Consider the following 14,625-nt stretch of genomic DNA (forward strand, 5'->3'; position numbering starts at 1 on the left):
AAGTAATCTCTCGTCAACGTGCTGCTCCAGAAAACATTCCGAAGTGTTGCTACAAGTGCCCGACGACCCGAAGCTTCAGATTTAGCATTTCTTGTTGTCGGTATAATACTTATAGCTTTTAATTGTACTCATAATTGTAATCTTTTAACGAGCTTATAGTTGTTGCCCACGGAAAGCGATCAAGGATCGCGGGCCTTCGAGTAGGAGTCGCCTTAGGCTCCGAACGAAGTAAAATCTCTCGTGTCTCTCTGTGTGTATTTGTTCTTTATTCCGTTGCGTGTTTTTAAACTCTGATAGTTCTTTGATTTAACCGAACGATTTAGCCACGAGTGCTATTCACCCCCCTTCTAGCACGTCTCGAACCAACAATTGGTATCAGAGCGGGGTCGTCTTGAATCAGTGCAACCACTATTCAAGACAATTTTCTTTTCGTGGTTTTGTTCGGAGTCAATTAGAATTTAGCCTCATAGCTATATTCTAATTTCTTTTTACGAATCGATTTTTTACCCGAAGTTGGTGCAACACCACTCGAGCTCGTAATTATTACTATTCTCTTCCCACACTACTAATCCAAGACTCAGTCTTGGAATAGATCTTGTTGTTTTTTGTTCTTTTAGATCTAAATGGCCCAACAAGAAGGATATAGCACCGTTCGCCCCCCACTATTTTCCGGAGAAGACTTCGGATATTGGAAGGGGCGAATGGAAATATATCTAAAGATCCAGTTCGACACCTGGATGATCGTCAGAACAGGACTACAACTACCAACTGGTACCGATGGTAAGCCTACATCCTGTGAAAACTGGGAGCCCGCATTTATCAAGAAGGTGGAAGCCGACGCCAAAGCCACCTGCACCATCCAATGCGGTCTGACCAAAGAAGAGCTCAACAGAGTCGGTCCATTCTCCTCCGCAAAGGAACTATGGGAGAAACTGATCGAACTACACGAGGCACCTCGGAAACCAAGGTAAGTAAGCGTGATTTGTTATTAAATAAACTATACAATTTGAAAATGCAGGAAGGCGAGATTGCACGCCCGAATTCAAGATATCCTGAATTCTCTACATGGAATCGGGCAGAAGGTAGAAAACAGAGATATAATAAGGTATGCCCTTAACTCATTCCCTAGGAGTACACTATGGGCATCAATGGTAGATGCCTATAAAGTCTCTAAGGATTTGTCTTCCTTAAAATTAGATGAATTGTTTAGTGAATTCGAACTCCATGAACAGACTAATGCACGACCATCCGAGAAAGGGATTGCTTTGGTTGCAGGAACGAGTTGAACACGGGAATCAAGAGGACGGCGAAAAGTTGAATCGGAATCAGAAGACGAATCCGATTCAGAAGATTCAGAAGATGAACTGGCCGATGAATTTGTGAATCTTGTAAAGAAACTCTACAAGAAGAAGAAGGGATTCAACAAGAAAGATCTGAAGAAGGCAGTTCAATCCAAGGAGGCCCAATCAAAGACAAAATTTGAAGTCACATGTTACGGGTGCAACCAGAAGGGCCATATCAAGGCCAACTGCCCCAATCAAAAGGAAGCCAAGAAGCAAAGAAGAAAGAAGGCCCTAAAGGCAACCTGGGATGAATCTTCTTCAGAGGACGAAGACGACGACTCAACCAAACAAGTTTACTCGCATTGATGGCCCGGGACCAGATCAGCGAATCCGAGAGCGAGTCAGAAGCCGACTCTGAGCAAAGCCACGGATCCGCATCCGTTTCCGAAGGACCAGACTCCGCTGTAAGTATTCCTAGACTCAATAATTTAGTCAATTATTTACTTCGCAAATTAGCTAAGTCAAATTTGAAAATTAAGTCACTTCTAAGAGAAATAACCACTCTTAAAGGAGTAGCTAACTCAAAATCTTTAACTGAAGATTCAACTCAAGTACAACGACTTGAGAAAGAAAATTCAAATCTGAAAAATCAGTTAAACAAGTTAAAAATTACTCTAGAAAAGTTCTCTCTGGGTTCCAAGAATTTGGATCTAATTCTTGGGACACAAAGAGCTGTCTACAATAGAACTGGGCTAGGATACAAAAGTAAAAAGAAATATAAATCCTATTTATCTTTAATAAACAAACAAAGTAGTAAATCAGTCCAAGCATGGGTCCCCAAGTCCAAATTGATCAATCAAGTTGGATTTGGTCAATACTGGGTCCCGAAGGATCAAATATACTACCTCGATAGACCACATCGAGGCCGTGATCCAGGGGGAGCAAAAAGAAAAACGATACTAAAAATAAATTAAATTTAAAATTCAAAATCTAAATTTAAAATTCGAAATTCAAAAATTCAAAATTAAATTACAAAATCTAAATTTAAAATTCGAAATTAAAAAATTCAAAATTAAATTACAAAATCTAAATTTAAAATTCGAAATTAAAAATTCAAAATTAAATTACAAAATCTAAATTTAAAATTCAAATCTAAATTAAAAAATTCAAAATTAAATTACAAAATCTAAATTTAAAATTCGAAATTAAATTATAAATTCAAAAATTCAATTCAAAATTCGAAATTAAACTATAAATTCAAAAAGTCAATTCAAATTCGAAATTAAACTATAAATGAAATTCAAAATTTGAAATTCAAATTCAAAATTCAAAATTTAAAATTATAAATTCAAAAATTAAATTCAAGAATTAAATGAAATTCAAAATTCGAAATTAAATCAAATTAAAAGGAAGGCTCCAGATTATCTGGCACCTCCGAACTTAATCTACCCGAAATGGGTAAACAAGAGTAGACTACCCGGCAGGGTAATTAAGGTTAGAAAAAATGGGCTGCATTTAACTTAACCCACGGTACTGGTGAAGTTTTTGGATGATAGTAAGTTAGGGAAGCTTGGGCATCGCATGTTTAGGAAGATATGGCTTCGACGTGGTGCATTTGGCCAAGTGGAACTGACCGAAGCTACCCTTAAATGGATCCTAACTAGTTAGACCAAGGTTTAGTACTAAGTTCAATGGGTAGGACTATTTGGAAAACCTCGAAGGCATGGTTACTTTAATGAGCTCCTTGTGACTCACCATAGCTCAGAAGTTTATCCAAAGAATGCTTACTTGTTGAACCCAAAGCTAAACCTGAATCTAACACAAAGTTAAACCAAACCCTTAAATTGAACCTCAATTCATCTCACAAAAATTATAGGATTCCTTGATTGAAAATTCAGATTGGGTGAGATGACTAAGTAATTAAAAACAAACTGATAATTAATTCAAATTCAAATTAATTTCAAAATTACTTCAAAACTTAATTTTAAAATTCATTTAAAAATAATTTAAAAAGTATTTTGAAAAATCTTTTCAAAAATCATTTTAAAAATCTTTTCAAAACTTAATTTCAAAATCTTTTCAAAATCATTTTAAAATTATTTCAAAACTAAATTTCAAAATCATTTTAAAATCTTTTTCAAAACTTAATCTTTTCAAAATTAATTTCAAAATCATTTTAAAATTATTTCAAAACTAAATTTCAAAATCATTTTAAAATTTCAAAATCATTTTAAAATTATTTCAAAACTAAATTTCAAAATCATTTTAAAATCTTTTTCAAAACTTAATTTCAAAATCATTTTAAAATCTTTTCAAAAATTATTTTAAAATCTTTTTCAAAACTAAATTTCAAAATCATTTTAAAATTATTTCAAAACTAAATTTCAAAATCATTTTAAAATCTTTTTTCAAAACTTAATTTCAAAATCATTTTAAAATCTTTTCAAAAATTATTTTAAAATCTTTTTCAAAACTTAATTTCAAAATCATTTTAAAAATCTTTCCAAAATCATTTTAAAATCTTTTCAAAAATCATTTTAAAATCTTTTTCAAAACTTAATTTCAAAATCATTTTAAAATCTTTTCAAAAATCATTTTAAAATCTTTTTCAAAACTAAATTTCAAAATCATTTTAAAATTATTTCAAAACTAAATTTCAAAATCATTTTAAAATCCTTTCAAAACTTAATTTCAAAAATCATTTTAAAACTAAATTTCAAAAATCACTTTAAAAATCTTTCCAAAACTAAATTTCAAAAATCATTTTAAAATCTTTTAAAACTTCATTTCAAAATTATTTGAAATTCAAAACTTATGTTTTATATCAATTGCAAAGACAACTCCATCTCACGCTCACTCATATGCTAAACATGCTTGTTAATCTAGAATGAGTGAGATGGAAATATAGGAAAATATTTTTTTACCTCTCATGCTTGGACTCCTGAACTAAAAAATTTATTAAGGCATTAATTAAGGGGGAGTGATTTTGAGTCGGTTTTAAAATTAGTTTTTCTTTAAAATTTTTAACTCGACCTCAAAATTAAAAACTATTTTTACTTATCTTCAAAAATTCAGGTTATTTTTAACTTAACTTTAAAATTAAAATTATTTATGACCTGGCTGTTAAATTACAACTCTTCTAGAATGTTTTCAAAGCTAAGCCTTTACGTAAAACCTCTTTAAGCTAAGTACTTAATCAAGTCTTCTTTAACTAAGCTTAGTTAGATTATACTCTAAACTTAGCTATTTGGCAAGAAGTTTTCTCAAGACAATCATTTTTAAGCTGAATATATAGCTAAGTATTTTCAAATTTAGCTAAGTGCTTTTTAAAGTTTTTTAAATACAAAAAGGGAATTTAGCTAAGAGTCTCTCAAAACAATTGTTTTCAAATGCTAAGTTTCGCTGAATATGCTAAGTATTTTCCAAAACATTCTTAAAATTTAAAGTATTTAAAGTGTTGTGATATCACAAAAATTTGCTGAGTCACTTGTTAAAGACAAAAATAACCTTATCTTAGCTAAAACTATCTCTCAAACTAAAGGAAATGGAAATATTAAGATTAAGATTACCTGTACTTTAGGGCTCTGATACCTGATCAACACCAATTAGATAATTTGATTACTATTTAACTTGACTCATGCTTGGACTTAAAGACCAACTGAATAAATAATCTAAATTAAAATTTTAGCTACTCTCTCTCTTCAACTTAAAAATTAACAAGTTTTTTTTTAATTAAGCTAAGTCACTTTTCACTTAAGCTACATTTTCAAAGTTCAATATTTGCAAAAGGCTTAGCTAAGTGGTTCATAGAGCAGCTTTCAAAATTTTAGGTGAAAAGTTATTTTTCAACTTAGCACTTATCCTATTTTTTAGTCTAATTTATTTTTCAAAAAGAAAAATTGAAACTGGCTTATTTTTTGATAAAGGCAAAGGGGGAGAATAAGAAAATTCAAAAGTAAACTTTAAAAGTAAAAAGTAAAAATTTAAAAAGGAAACCCTGTATTAAGGGGGAGCTTCACAAAAGTTTAAGTGTTAGCTTAAGTTAGGCGTTGATTTGATTTTATATACTTAAGCTTGCTCACTTAAAACCTTTTTATGCATTTGTTTTTACTTAACTTTGAATTTGGGTTGCCATAATCAAAAAGGGGGAGATTGTTGGTACGGGAAGCATCTAACGATCGAACCTGAGTTTTGATAATGGCAAAGGACTCAAAGTTAAGGTGTGTTGTGATCTAACATGTTGAATGAGTATTTCAGGAAAAGTCCTAACTGCGGTTAGGCAGGTGAAAAACCCTAGGGGGTGGTAACCCTAGGTCCTAGGGGGTGGTAACCCTAGGTGGAGAAAAGTCCTAGCTGCGGTTAGGCAGAGGGAAAAACCCTAGGGGGTGGTAACCCTAGGTCATAGGGGGTGGTAACCCTATAACCTAGGGGGTGGTAACCCTAGGTGGAGAAAAGTCCTAGCTGCGGTTAGGCAAAGGGAAAAACCCTAGGGGGTGGTAACCCTGGGTCATAGGGGGTGGTAACCCTATGCGGAAAGTCGTAGCAGGTCGATGGCTTCAGGCAAAAGTCCTAGGGGGTGGTAACCCTAGGTGGAAAGTCCTGGTGTCGCGAACCAGGTGAAAGACTGGACTAGCCGGGAAGCGGATGTCCAGCAGAAAGTCCGGAAGCGTCGAGTGCTGAGCAAAAGTCCAGTCGATCTGGAGGATCGCACTGGCAACAGGTAAATCTCCTGAGTGGAGTAGGTGAGGATGTGTTCCCCGTAGAGGGAACAGTAGGCGTCGGGTCGACCTAGGGTTTCCGGGTTGAAACCTAAAGTCAGACCCGGACAGTTTGAATGCTGTCAAAACTTTCATTATTATCATTCATTATGTTTCTGTGCTAACTTTGTTTTGCAGTGTATGTGTTTGGGACTAACACATTTTGCAGGAACAAAGGAGCAAGTTACAACTCGGATGAACAGTGTCCGAGGTGCCTCCATAGAGCTTGAAGGCGCCTCGGGTGCGAACCAGGAAAAGCCAGTGCAGAAGGTTGGAGGCGCCTTAGATGAAGTTCAAGGCGCCTTGGGTCGAAGGTTGAAGGCGCCTTGGGTAGGCTGAAGGCGCCTTGAACTGGATGAAGTTCGACCAAGTCTGTGCTGATCTCCGCGGGTGACTCGGCCTGTTTAAGGCGCCTTGAAGGGCTTCAAGGCGCCTTGAACACCCTTTATAAGGGGTCTCGAGCAGCAGCACCAGAACAACAAATACCAAGTAATCTCTCGTCAACGTGCTGCTCCAGAAAACATTCCGAAGTGTTGCTACAAGTGCCCGACGACCCGAAGCTTCAGATTTAGCATTTCTTGTTGTCGGTATAATACTTATAGCTTTTAATTGTACTCATAATTGTAATCTTTTAACGAGCTTATAGTTGTTGCCCACGGAAAGCGATCAAGGATCGCGGGCCTTCGAGTAGGAGTCGCCTTAGGCTCCGAACGAAGTAAAATCTCTCGTGTCTCTCTGTGTGTATTTGTTCTTTATTCCGCTGCGTGTTTTTAAACTCTGATAGTTCTTCGATTTAACCGAACGATTTAGCCACGAGTGCTATTCACCCCCCCTCTAGCACGTCTCGATCCAACACCAAATACATGTCAAGTCCTTTAGGTCCAATAATGAACCTCTCTAGGACTTTCTCCATTTCCTCAAGCTTTGTCTTCAAGGCTTGATTTTCCAATTCTAGGGTTCTAACCCTAGAATCAACATGTCCATCATGGACATTCCTAGACCTACCCTTCCTAGGCATGTGTCTCCCCTTCTTGGGATTAATGCTTAGGTTTTCACCCACTTTCCTTCCCTTAGGCAAAGTGGTTTGGGTCTTACTAGGTCTACCCTTAGTGTATGATTTCTTAGGGTTATCTACCATGTTAACCCTATTTCTATCATTATACCTAAATCCATGATTATGCTTAGGTAAATAATCCACATTATTTCTAACAAGGATATAAGAATTGGAGATTGGATTAAACTTCAAAATAGGGATTACCTTCCCTTTTACCTTTGAAGCTCCCCCTGGACTTGTGCTCCTCTTCTTTTCCCATTTCTTTAAGTGCGCCAATTTCTTGAGCTCTTCTCTCCTTGAGCACTTTGTGTGGTAGTGACCCCACTCACCACATGTAAAACACCTAATGTGCTTCTTCTCCTTCTTCTTCCTACAACTCACATTAGTTTCTAAATTAACTTTAGTGAGTTTAGGGTTTACCTCCTTTACCTTCTTGAGCGAAGGACACCTACTCTTGTAGTGCCCCATCTTACCACACTCAAAGCATTTGATGTGATCCTTTATGCTCTTCTTGGTAGTTGAGGTGGAGGGTTGAGCTTCCAAGATCTCCTCTTCCTTGGATTGCTCTTCTTCCTCTTCACTTGAAGATGTGGACGGTTCCACTTCTTCCTCCCTTGAAGATGTGGATGATACCTCCTCATCTTCCTTCTCCTCCTCGGATGTTGAGCTCGTGTCAACATTCGATTGATCCTTCTCTTCTTGGACCAATGAGTCCTTCTCCTTGGGTTCCTCCTCTTCTTGGATTTGTGTAGGACTCTCATGAAGCGCAATTACCTTTTTCCAAAGGTCACTTGCATTCTCGTATTCACCTACATTCAATATCGCATTAGGAGGTAATAAATTAATTAAAATTCTAGTTACCTCCTTGTCCGTCTCCGATTGCTCCCTTTGCTCATCGGTCCAATATCGACGTCGGAGACGCTTTCCCTTCTTGTCCGTTGGAGCTTTAAACGGTTCCTCCAATGCAATCCATGTTGGTGCAATCGACCTAGGTTTTGATCGGTACGATCATAGTTTTGATGTGTGTGTCAAAGAGTTTAAGTTAGGTTCACCCTTGTATCTGATATGTGTATTTGAGTTGTGCAGGTTCGCAGGATACACATGCGACTCAGGTTGATGGCTTCGGGTCCGGTGAAGGATGAAGCATCCGAGGGACCGTGGATAAGGCAGCGAGGACAAGGGTCGAGGGAAGCAATTTCGAGGCATACGCGAAGGATGGCATTGGGGACGAGCCGCAGGCTTGAATGCATCCTAGGGACGAGAGCCAAAGAAAGTATGCTTGAAGGTTCTGTTAAAGCTGCAAAGGAAGCGTCAAAAGAGTCGTAAGGGTGAGGGTACGAGTGCATGAGAGATTGTACTCGGAGCAAAAGCATAAGTTTTAGGGTTCACTGTAGCAGCCGACTGCTAAAACATGCAGTCGACTGGTCGCGAACAGAATGGTTCTGTTCGTTCGGTCGATGTGGATCAGTCGACTGCAAGTTTTAGCAGTCGACTGCACCAGTCGACTGCTAGTTTTAGCAGTCGACTGGTAAATGACCGTTGGTGCTGGAAAGTAGCCGTTGGCTACCTCTAACGGTAACACCAGTCGACTGATGGTTTTGCCAGTCGACTGGTGCCGAGATGAGTTGATATGATGATCAACTCTCTCCTCTTATTTAAAGGGAGCTTTGGGGCTTGAAGGAGGTTACTCATAACTGTTGAATCACTCCTTGTCATTGCCCAAAAGCTTCCAAGCCCACTCTTTTCCTCCTAAACCTAAGTTCATCTTGTAAGAGGAAGAGAACCTTGTGAGAGGTTGTACTCCACCGAGGAGTAAGAGCTAGCCGGAGATTGCCGGGGACTGATCCACCGAAGGATCAAGGGCTCGTCCACCTCAAGGACACGCCGTGGAGTAGGAGTAAGCAATCTCCGAACCACGTAAAAGAATCGTGTTAGCGTTTGTGTTCTTACTCATTGCTTTCTTGTTTTAGTTTCATTTCCGCTTGTGCAAACTAACCGTGTAGAGAAGAAATCGAAGTTGGGGGTGACCTAGCTATCCAACCCCCTTCTACCCGGCCACCGATCCCTTACAAGTGGTATCAGAGCAAGGACGCTCTTCAACGGACTAATCGCCAAGAAGAAGAACAACATCATCAATGGCCGGCTCAACCATTCATCCACCCAAATTCGAAGGGGACTTCTCTTGGTGGAAGAAGAGAATGGAGGTATTCTTCGAAACCGATTTTGATATTATGCTAATCATGGAAAATGGTTTCGAAGTTCCTAGGGATCAAGACAATAAGATACTTGAGAAAACAAGGTGGAGCAAGAAGCAAAGAGAAGAACATTTAGCGAATTCAAAAGCCATCCATCATCTACTAAATGTTCTTCCCCAACAAGAAGTAACAAGGGTGGGAACCTACTCAAGCGCCAAGGAGTTATGGGAAAAGCTAGTGGAGCTTCATGAAGGCACATCGGAGGCTAAGTTGGCAAGAAGAGATCTTCTCCGAACTCAACTCAATAATGTAAAGCTTGAGAAGGGAGATAAGGTATCTACACTTCATGCTAAAATTAAAGAAATTTTAAGTGGACTAACAAGTGTAGGTGAGAAGCTCTCCAACCGAGACATCATAATGAAAGCCATCAATGCCTTCCCAAGAAACTCGACATGGAGCTCCATTGTAGATTCATTCTACATTTCAAAGGATCTAGAGAAGAGCTCTCTAGATGAATTTTTCTCAACAATGGAGCTTCACGAAACAAGGGTTGAAGGATTAGAAGGAGAAGCAAATAGATCAAGAGGAGTAGCCCTTGTGGCAAACAAGGGAAAGGGTAAGAAGAAGAAGTCTTCATCCCCACCATCCTCCGACTCCGAAGAATCAAGTGCCTCAATGGATAGTGATCAAGAGGCATATATGGTAAGAAAAATGAGAAAAGCATTTAAATCTTTTTCTTCTAACAAATCACATGCTAGGAGAAGTTCAAGGGGCAAGAGTAGAAGAAGAAAGATCAAATGCTACAATTGTCAAGGAGAGGGACATATGAGAGATGATTGCCCTCTCTTGAAGAAGAAGGAAGGGAAGAAGAAGGAGGAGAAGAAGACAAAAGAAAAGGGGAAGAAGACTCAAAACCTAAAAGCAACATGGGATGATCCTTCATCATCATCGGAGGAAGAAGAGCACCATGTAGTAAATTTTGCTTTAATGGGAATTGATGATGTAGCCTCCACCTCATCCGAGCAAGAAGAAGGAAGGAGCTCAAGCGAAGATGAAGAGGGGAGCTCAAGTGAAGGGGGAGGTCAAACTTCTGATTCGGACTTCTCGGTAAGTGAGGTACATAATCTTCCTCCCCATATTTTAATTAAAATTATTTCAAGCACAAATGATGATTTGTTTAAGGCAAAAAGAAAGAACAAATATTTGAGAAATGACATTTGCATGCTTAAAGAAAAATTAGAATCCATGCCTATTAGGGATGATGATTTGCATGCTTCCTCTACAAGTTCAAATGATTTATGTTTAGAAGAGGAAAATAAGAAATTAAGAAAAAAGGTAGAATACCTCACCATAGCCCTTAGAAAATTTGAAATTGGCTCAAATACCTTAAACATGATTATTGGGAGCCAAAGGGTAAGTTTTAAGAAAAATGGGCTAGGATACAATGAACCCAATAATGAAAAGACTTATCATTGTCTACTTGCTAGGGGGAAATCAAAGACAAAGACCATAGATAGGAAATGGATCCCTAAGGAGTACTTGGTCAACCCAATTAGAGAGAACTTCTATTGCGTGCCAAAATCAATCCTCAAGGGTTAGAGGATTTTAGGTCAAGTCAACCATAGAAATTATAATTCCAATTTTTTGGTTGACTTGAGACCTTAAGGGGGAACACTTAAGCTTGATAGAAATTCATGATAAAAAGGGCTAAGTAGAGATTACCTTTATCTCACAATGACTTGCATTATTTTCTAACAATAAATGTGAGATACTAGGATGATACAAATAATTCACATATGCTTATGGCATTTTGATGAGTTATGAAATGTATCAATTTTTAGTGATCATAGACCAACTATGGGGAAAGCAAATGTTTAATTAATGGACATCTTGCCCATAGATCATAGTTGGACATTTCAAATGTTTTGAAAATAATTCTATGTTTTATTTACTGTGGTTTAGCTATTTTGAAACATATGATTGCAAAACAAGGTTTCAAATTGATACAAACTTGATTGATTTTTAAAGTGTTTGAGTTTTTATCAAAACTTCAAAAATATGATGAATTTTCATGAAAACATATTTTTCCTTGTTAAAGAACATTATAAGAAATATGTGTTTAAAATTTCATGATTTTTCGAATTTTCTAGAATTTTCTATGCATTTTTGAAGTTGGCTGTAAAATACTGAAATTCGGGTTGGTTTGTGCCAGTCGACTGAGACAGATAGCAGTCGACTGGTAGCTGTTTTCCAACACTTTCAAGAGCTGGTTTTGGGTATTTTTAAGTCCACATTGATACCATAGTATGTCTACATGTTTGGTACAATTTTTGATGGTGTCAAAGGGGGAGAAATGCAAAGGTTTAAGTTAAAAACCTAACTATGTGCAAAACTTGAAAATTATGGTTGAGAGCATATGTTAAGGGGGAGCTTAGGTATTATGCTTGATGTTTACATATTGCTTCTAATTTTCATGTTGATATTTATGCCTAACTTAAACATATTGCCACACATCAAAAAGGGGGAGATTGTTGGTGCAATTGACCTAGGTTTTGATCGGTACGATCATAGTTTTGATGTGTGTGTCAAAGAGTTTAAGTTAGGTTCACCCTTGTATCTGATATGTGTATTTGAGTTGTGCAGGTTCGCAGGATACACATGCGACTCAGGTTGATGGCTTCGGGTCCGGTGAAGGATGAAGCATCCGAGGGACCGTGGATAAGGCAGCGAGGACAAGGGCCGAGGGAAGCAATTTCAAGGCATACGCGAAGGATGACATTGGGGACGAGCCACAGGCTTGAATGCATCCGAGGGACGAGAGCCAAAAAAAGTATGCTTGAAGGTTCTGTTAAAGCTGCAAAGGAAGCGTCAAAAGAGTCGTAAGGGTGAGGGTACGAGTGCATGAGAGATTGTACTCGGAGCAAAAGCATAAGTTTTAGGGTTCACTGTAGTAGTACTATAGCGTTACTGTAGCAGCACTGTAGCAGTCGAATGCTAAAACATGTAGTCGACTGGTGCAGTCGACTGCGCAGTCGACTGGTGCAGTCGACTGCGCAGTCGACTGGTCGCGAACAGAATGGTTCTGTTCGTTCGGTCGATGTGGATCAGTCGACTGCAAGTTTTAGTAGTCGACTGCACCAGTCGACTGCTAGTTTTAGCAGTCGACTGGTAAATGATCGTTGGTGCTGGAAAGTAGCCGTTGGCTACCTCTAACGGTAACACCAGTCGATTGATGGTTTTGCCAGTCGACTGGTGCCGAGATGAGTTGATATGATGATCAACTCTCTCCTCTTATTTAAAGGAAGCTTTGGGGCTTGAAGGAGGTTACTCATAATTGTTGAATCACTCCTTGTCATTGCCCAAAAGCTTCCAAGCCTACTCTCTTCCTCCTAAACCTAAGTTCGTCTTGTTAGAGGAAGAGAACCTTGTGAGAGGTTGTACTCCACCGAGAAGGAGTAAGAGCTAGCCGGAGATTGCCGGGGACTGATCCACCGAAGGATCAAGGGCTCGTCCACCTCAAGGACACGCCGTGGAGTAGGAGCAAGCAATCTCCGAACCACGTAAAAGAATCGTGTTAGCGTTTGTGTTCTTACTCATTGCTTTCTTGTTTTAGTTTCATTTCCGCTTGCGCAAACTAACCGTGTAGAGAAGAAATCGAAGTTGGGGGTGACCTAGCTATCCAACCCCTCTTCTAGCCGGCCACCGATCCCTTACAATCCATTGGTTCCAATTCATTTGGAACCACATCTCCATGCGCTTCCTCCAATAGTCAAGTCCTCGCGCTCGTATGGAGGTGGGATTCGGATGTCCCATCCGAGAGGTCCCTCCGACTCCATCTTCTTCCTCTAGCCGCTCTCTTGGCGATTAGTCCAACAAGAGCTCACCTAGCTCTAATACCACTTGTTAGGACCTTGACGTCCGCTAGAGGGGGGTGAATAACGTCTCACCCAAATTGTCGCTTCCTACAATGGTTAGTGTGCACAGCGGAAATACAAGATAAATACTAACAATAGAAAGCAAACCTAACACGTTGATTTAACGTGGTTCGGAGATAAAACTTCTACTCCACGGCTGTCCGTAAGGTGGACGATCCCGATTCGTCGGTGGATGATTCCCCGGAGAACTTCCGGCTAGCTCGCGTAGCTCCTTATGGGTGGAGAAACCTCGCCACAACTTCGTACAAGCACGCTAGATCACTTGGGCACTTGGAGACTCTAATTAGGGTTAACCACCACTAATTTCGTCAACTTCAACCAAGCTTCCAATGCTTGGTTATATAGGCCACGGGTTAGAAAACCCCGCCTACTAGTCGACTGCCAAAACATGCAGTCGACTGCCCTTTGTGAAAATTCGACCGTTGCAGCCCAACGGCTCGATACCAACCCTCTGTTTGCTACCAGTCGACTGCACCAATCGACTGATGAAACCACTAGTCGACTGCTACAGTACTACTACAGTAAACGCTACAGTAACGCTACGGTACTGCTACAGTAAACCCTAATTTTGGGATTTTACCTCGAGTACATTCACTCAGCACTTGTTCTCGCCCGACCAACCTAGACCTAGCCTTCTAGCCTCCTCCATCAGCCTTGCGTCCCTCGGATGCCTCCCCATCCTTCACGTCTTGCCTTCTGGAGCTTCCATCGGCCTTGTCATTGTTGTCGGGTCTTCCTTTGCCAAGAGGTCGCGCCTCCGGGACTTCATCCATTGCCAAGTCACACTTGGACTTACGTTGCCAAGACTACATGCTTGGACTTATACCGCCAAGACTCATCCTTGGACTTTCCTCCTTTGCCAAGATCACACTTGGATTTACGTTGCCAAGACTACATGCTTGGACTTACACCGCCAAGACTCACCCTTGGACTTTCTTTGTTGTACCTGTATCCTGCACACTCACAATGCATATCAAATACAACAATAAACCTAACTTAAACCTTTGCCCGAACATCAAAACCTAGGGTACCCAGATTGCTCCAGCACTATTCACCCCCCCCCCCCTCTAGCTACATAATCGGTCCCAACAATTCAGTCAGTCGGACTTGTAGTCTCCTTCGACTAGACTTGAATGGGAGACTTGTGATGTGGTAATGGAAGGAGGCCTACCTGGCACGAGGTCAACTGCTAGGGTGGAGGTTAAAGTCAAGGTGGTCAACGCTCATGTATCAAAGAGTCGAACAGAGGACAATTACAATGGTCGGTCGGGCGGTCAGACCTTGACCGGCAAGAGATGGGTTTGAGCCAACCCCCATTCTGGCTTGGGATGACACACAAGACAACCGATGCTCAATATAAAGCAACAGGACGCCGAGTGAGACTGCATAGCTGGTCTGAAC

Source organism: Zingiber officinale, chromosome 5A, assembly GCF_018446385.1.
Source record: "Zingiber officinale cultivar Zhangliang chromosome 5A, Zo_v1.1, whole genome shotgun sequence".
Classification (NCBI taxonomy): domain Eukaryota; kingdom Viridiplantae; phylum Streptophyta; class Magnoliopsida; order Zingiberales; family Zingiberaceae; genus Zingiber; species Zingiber officinale.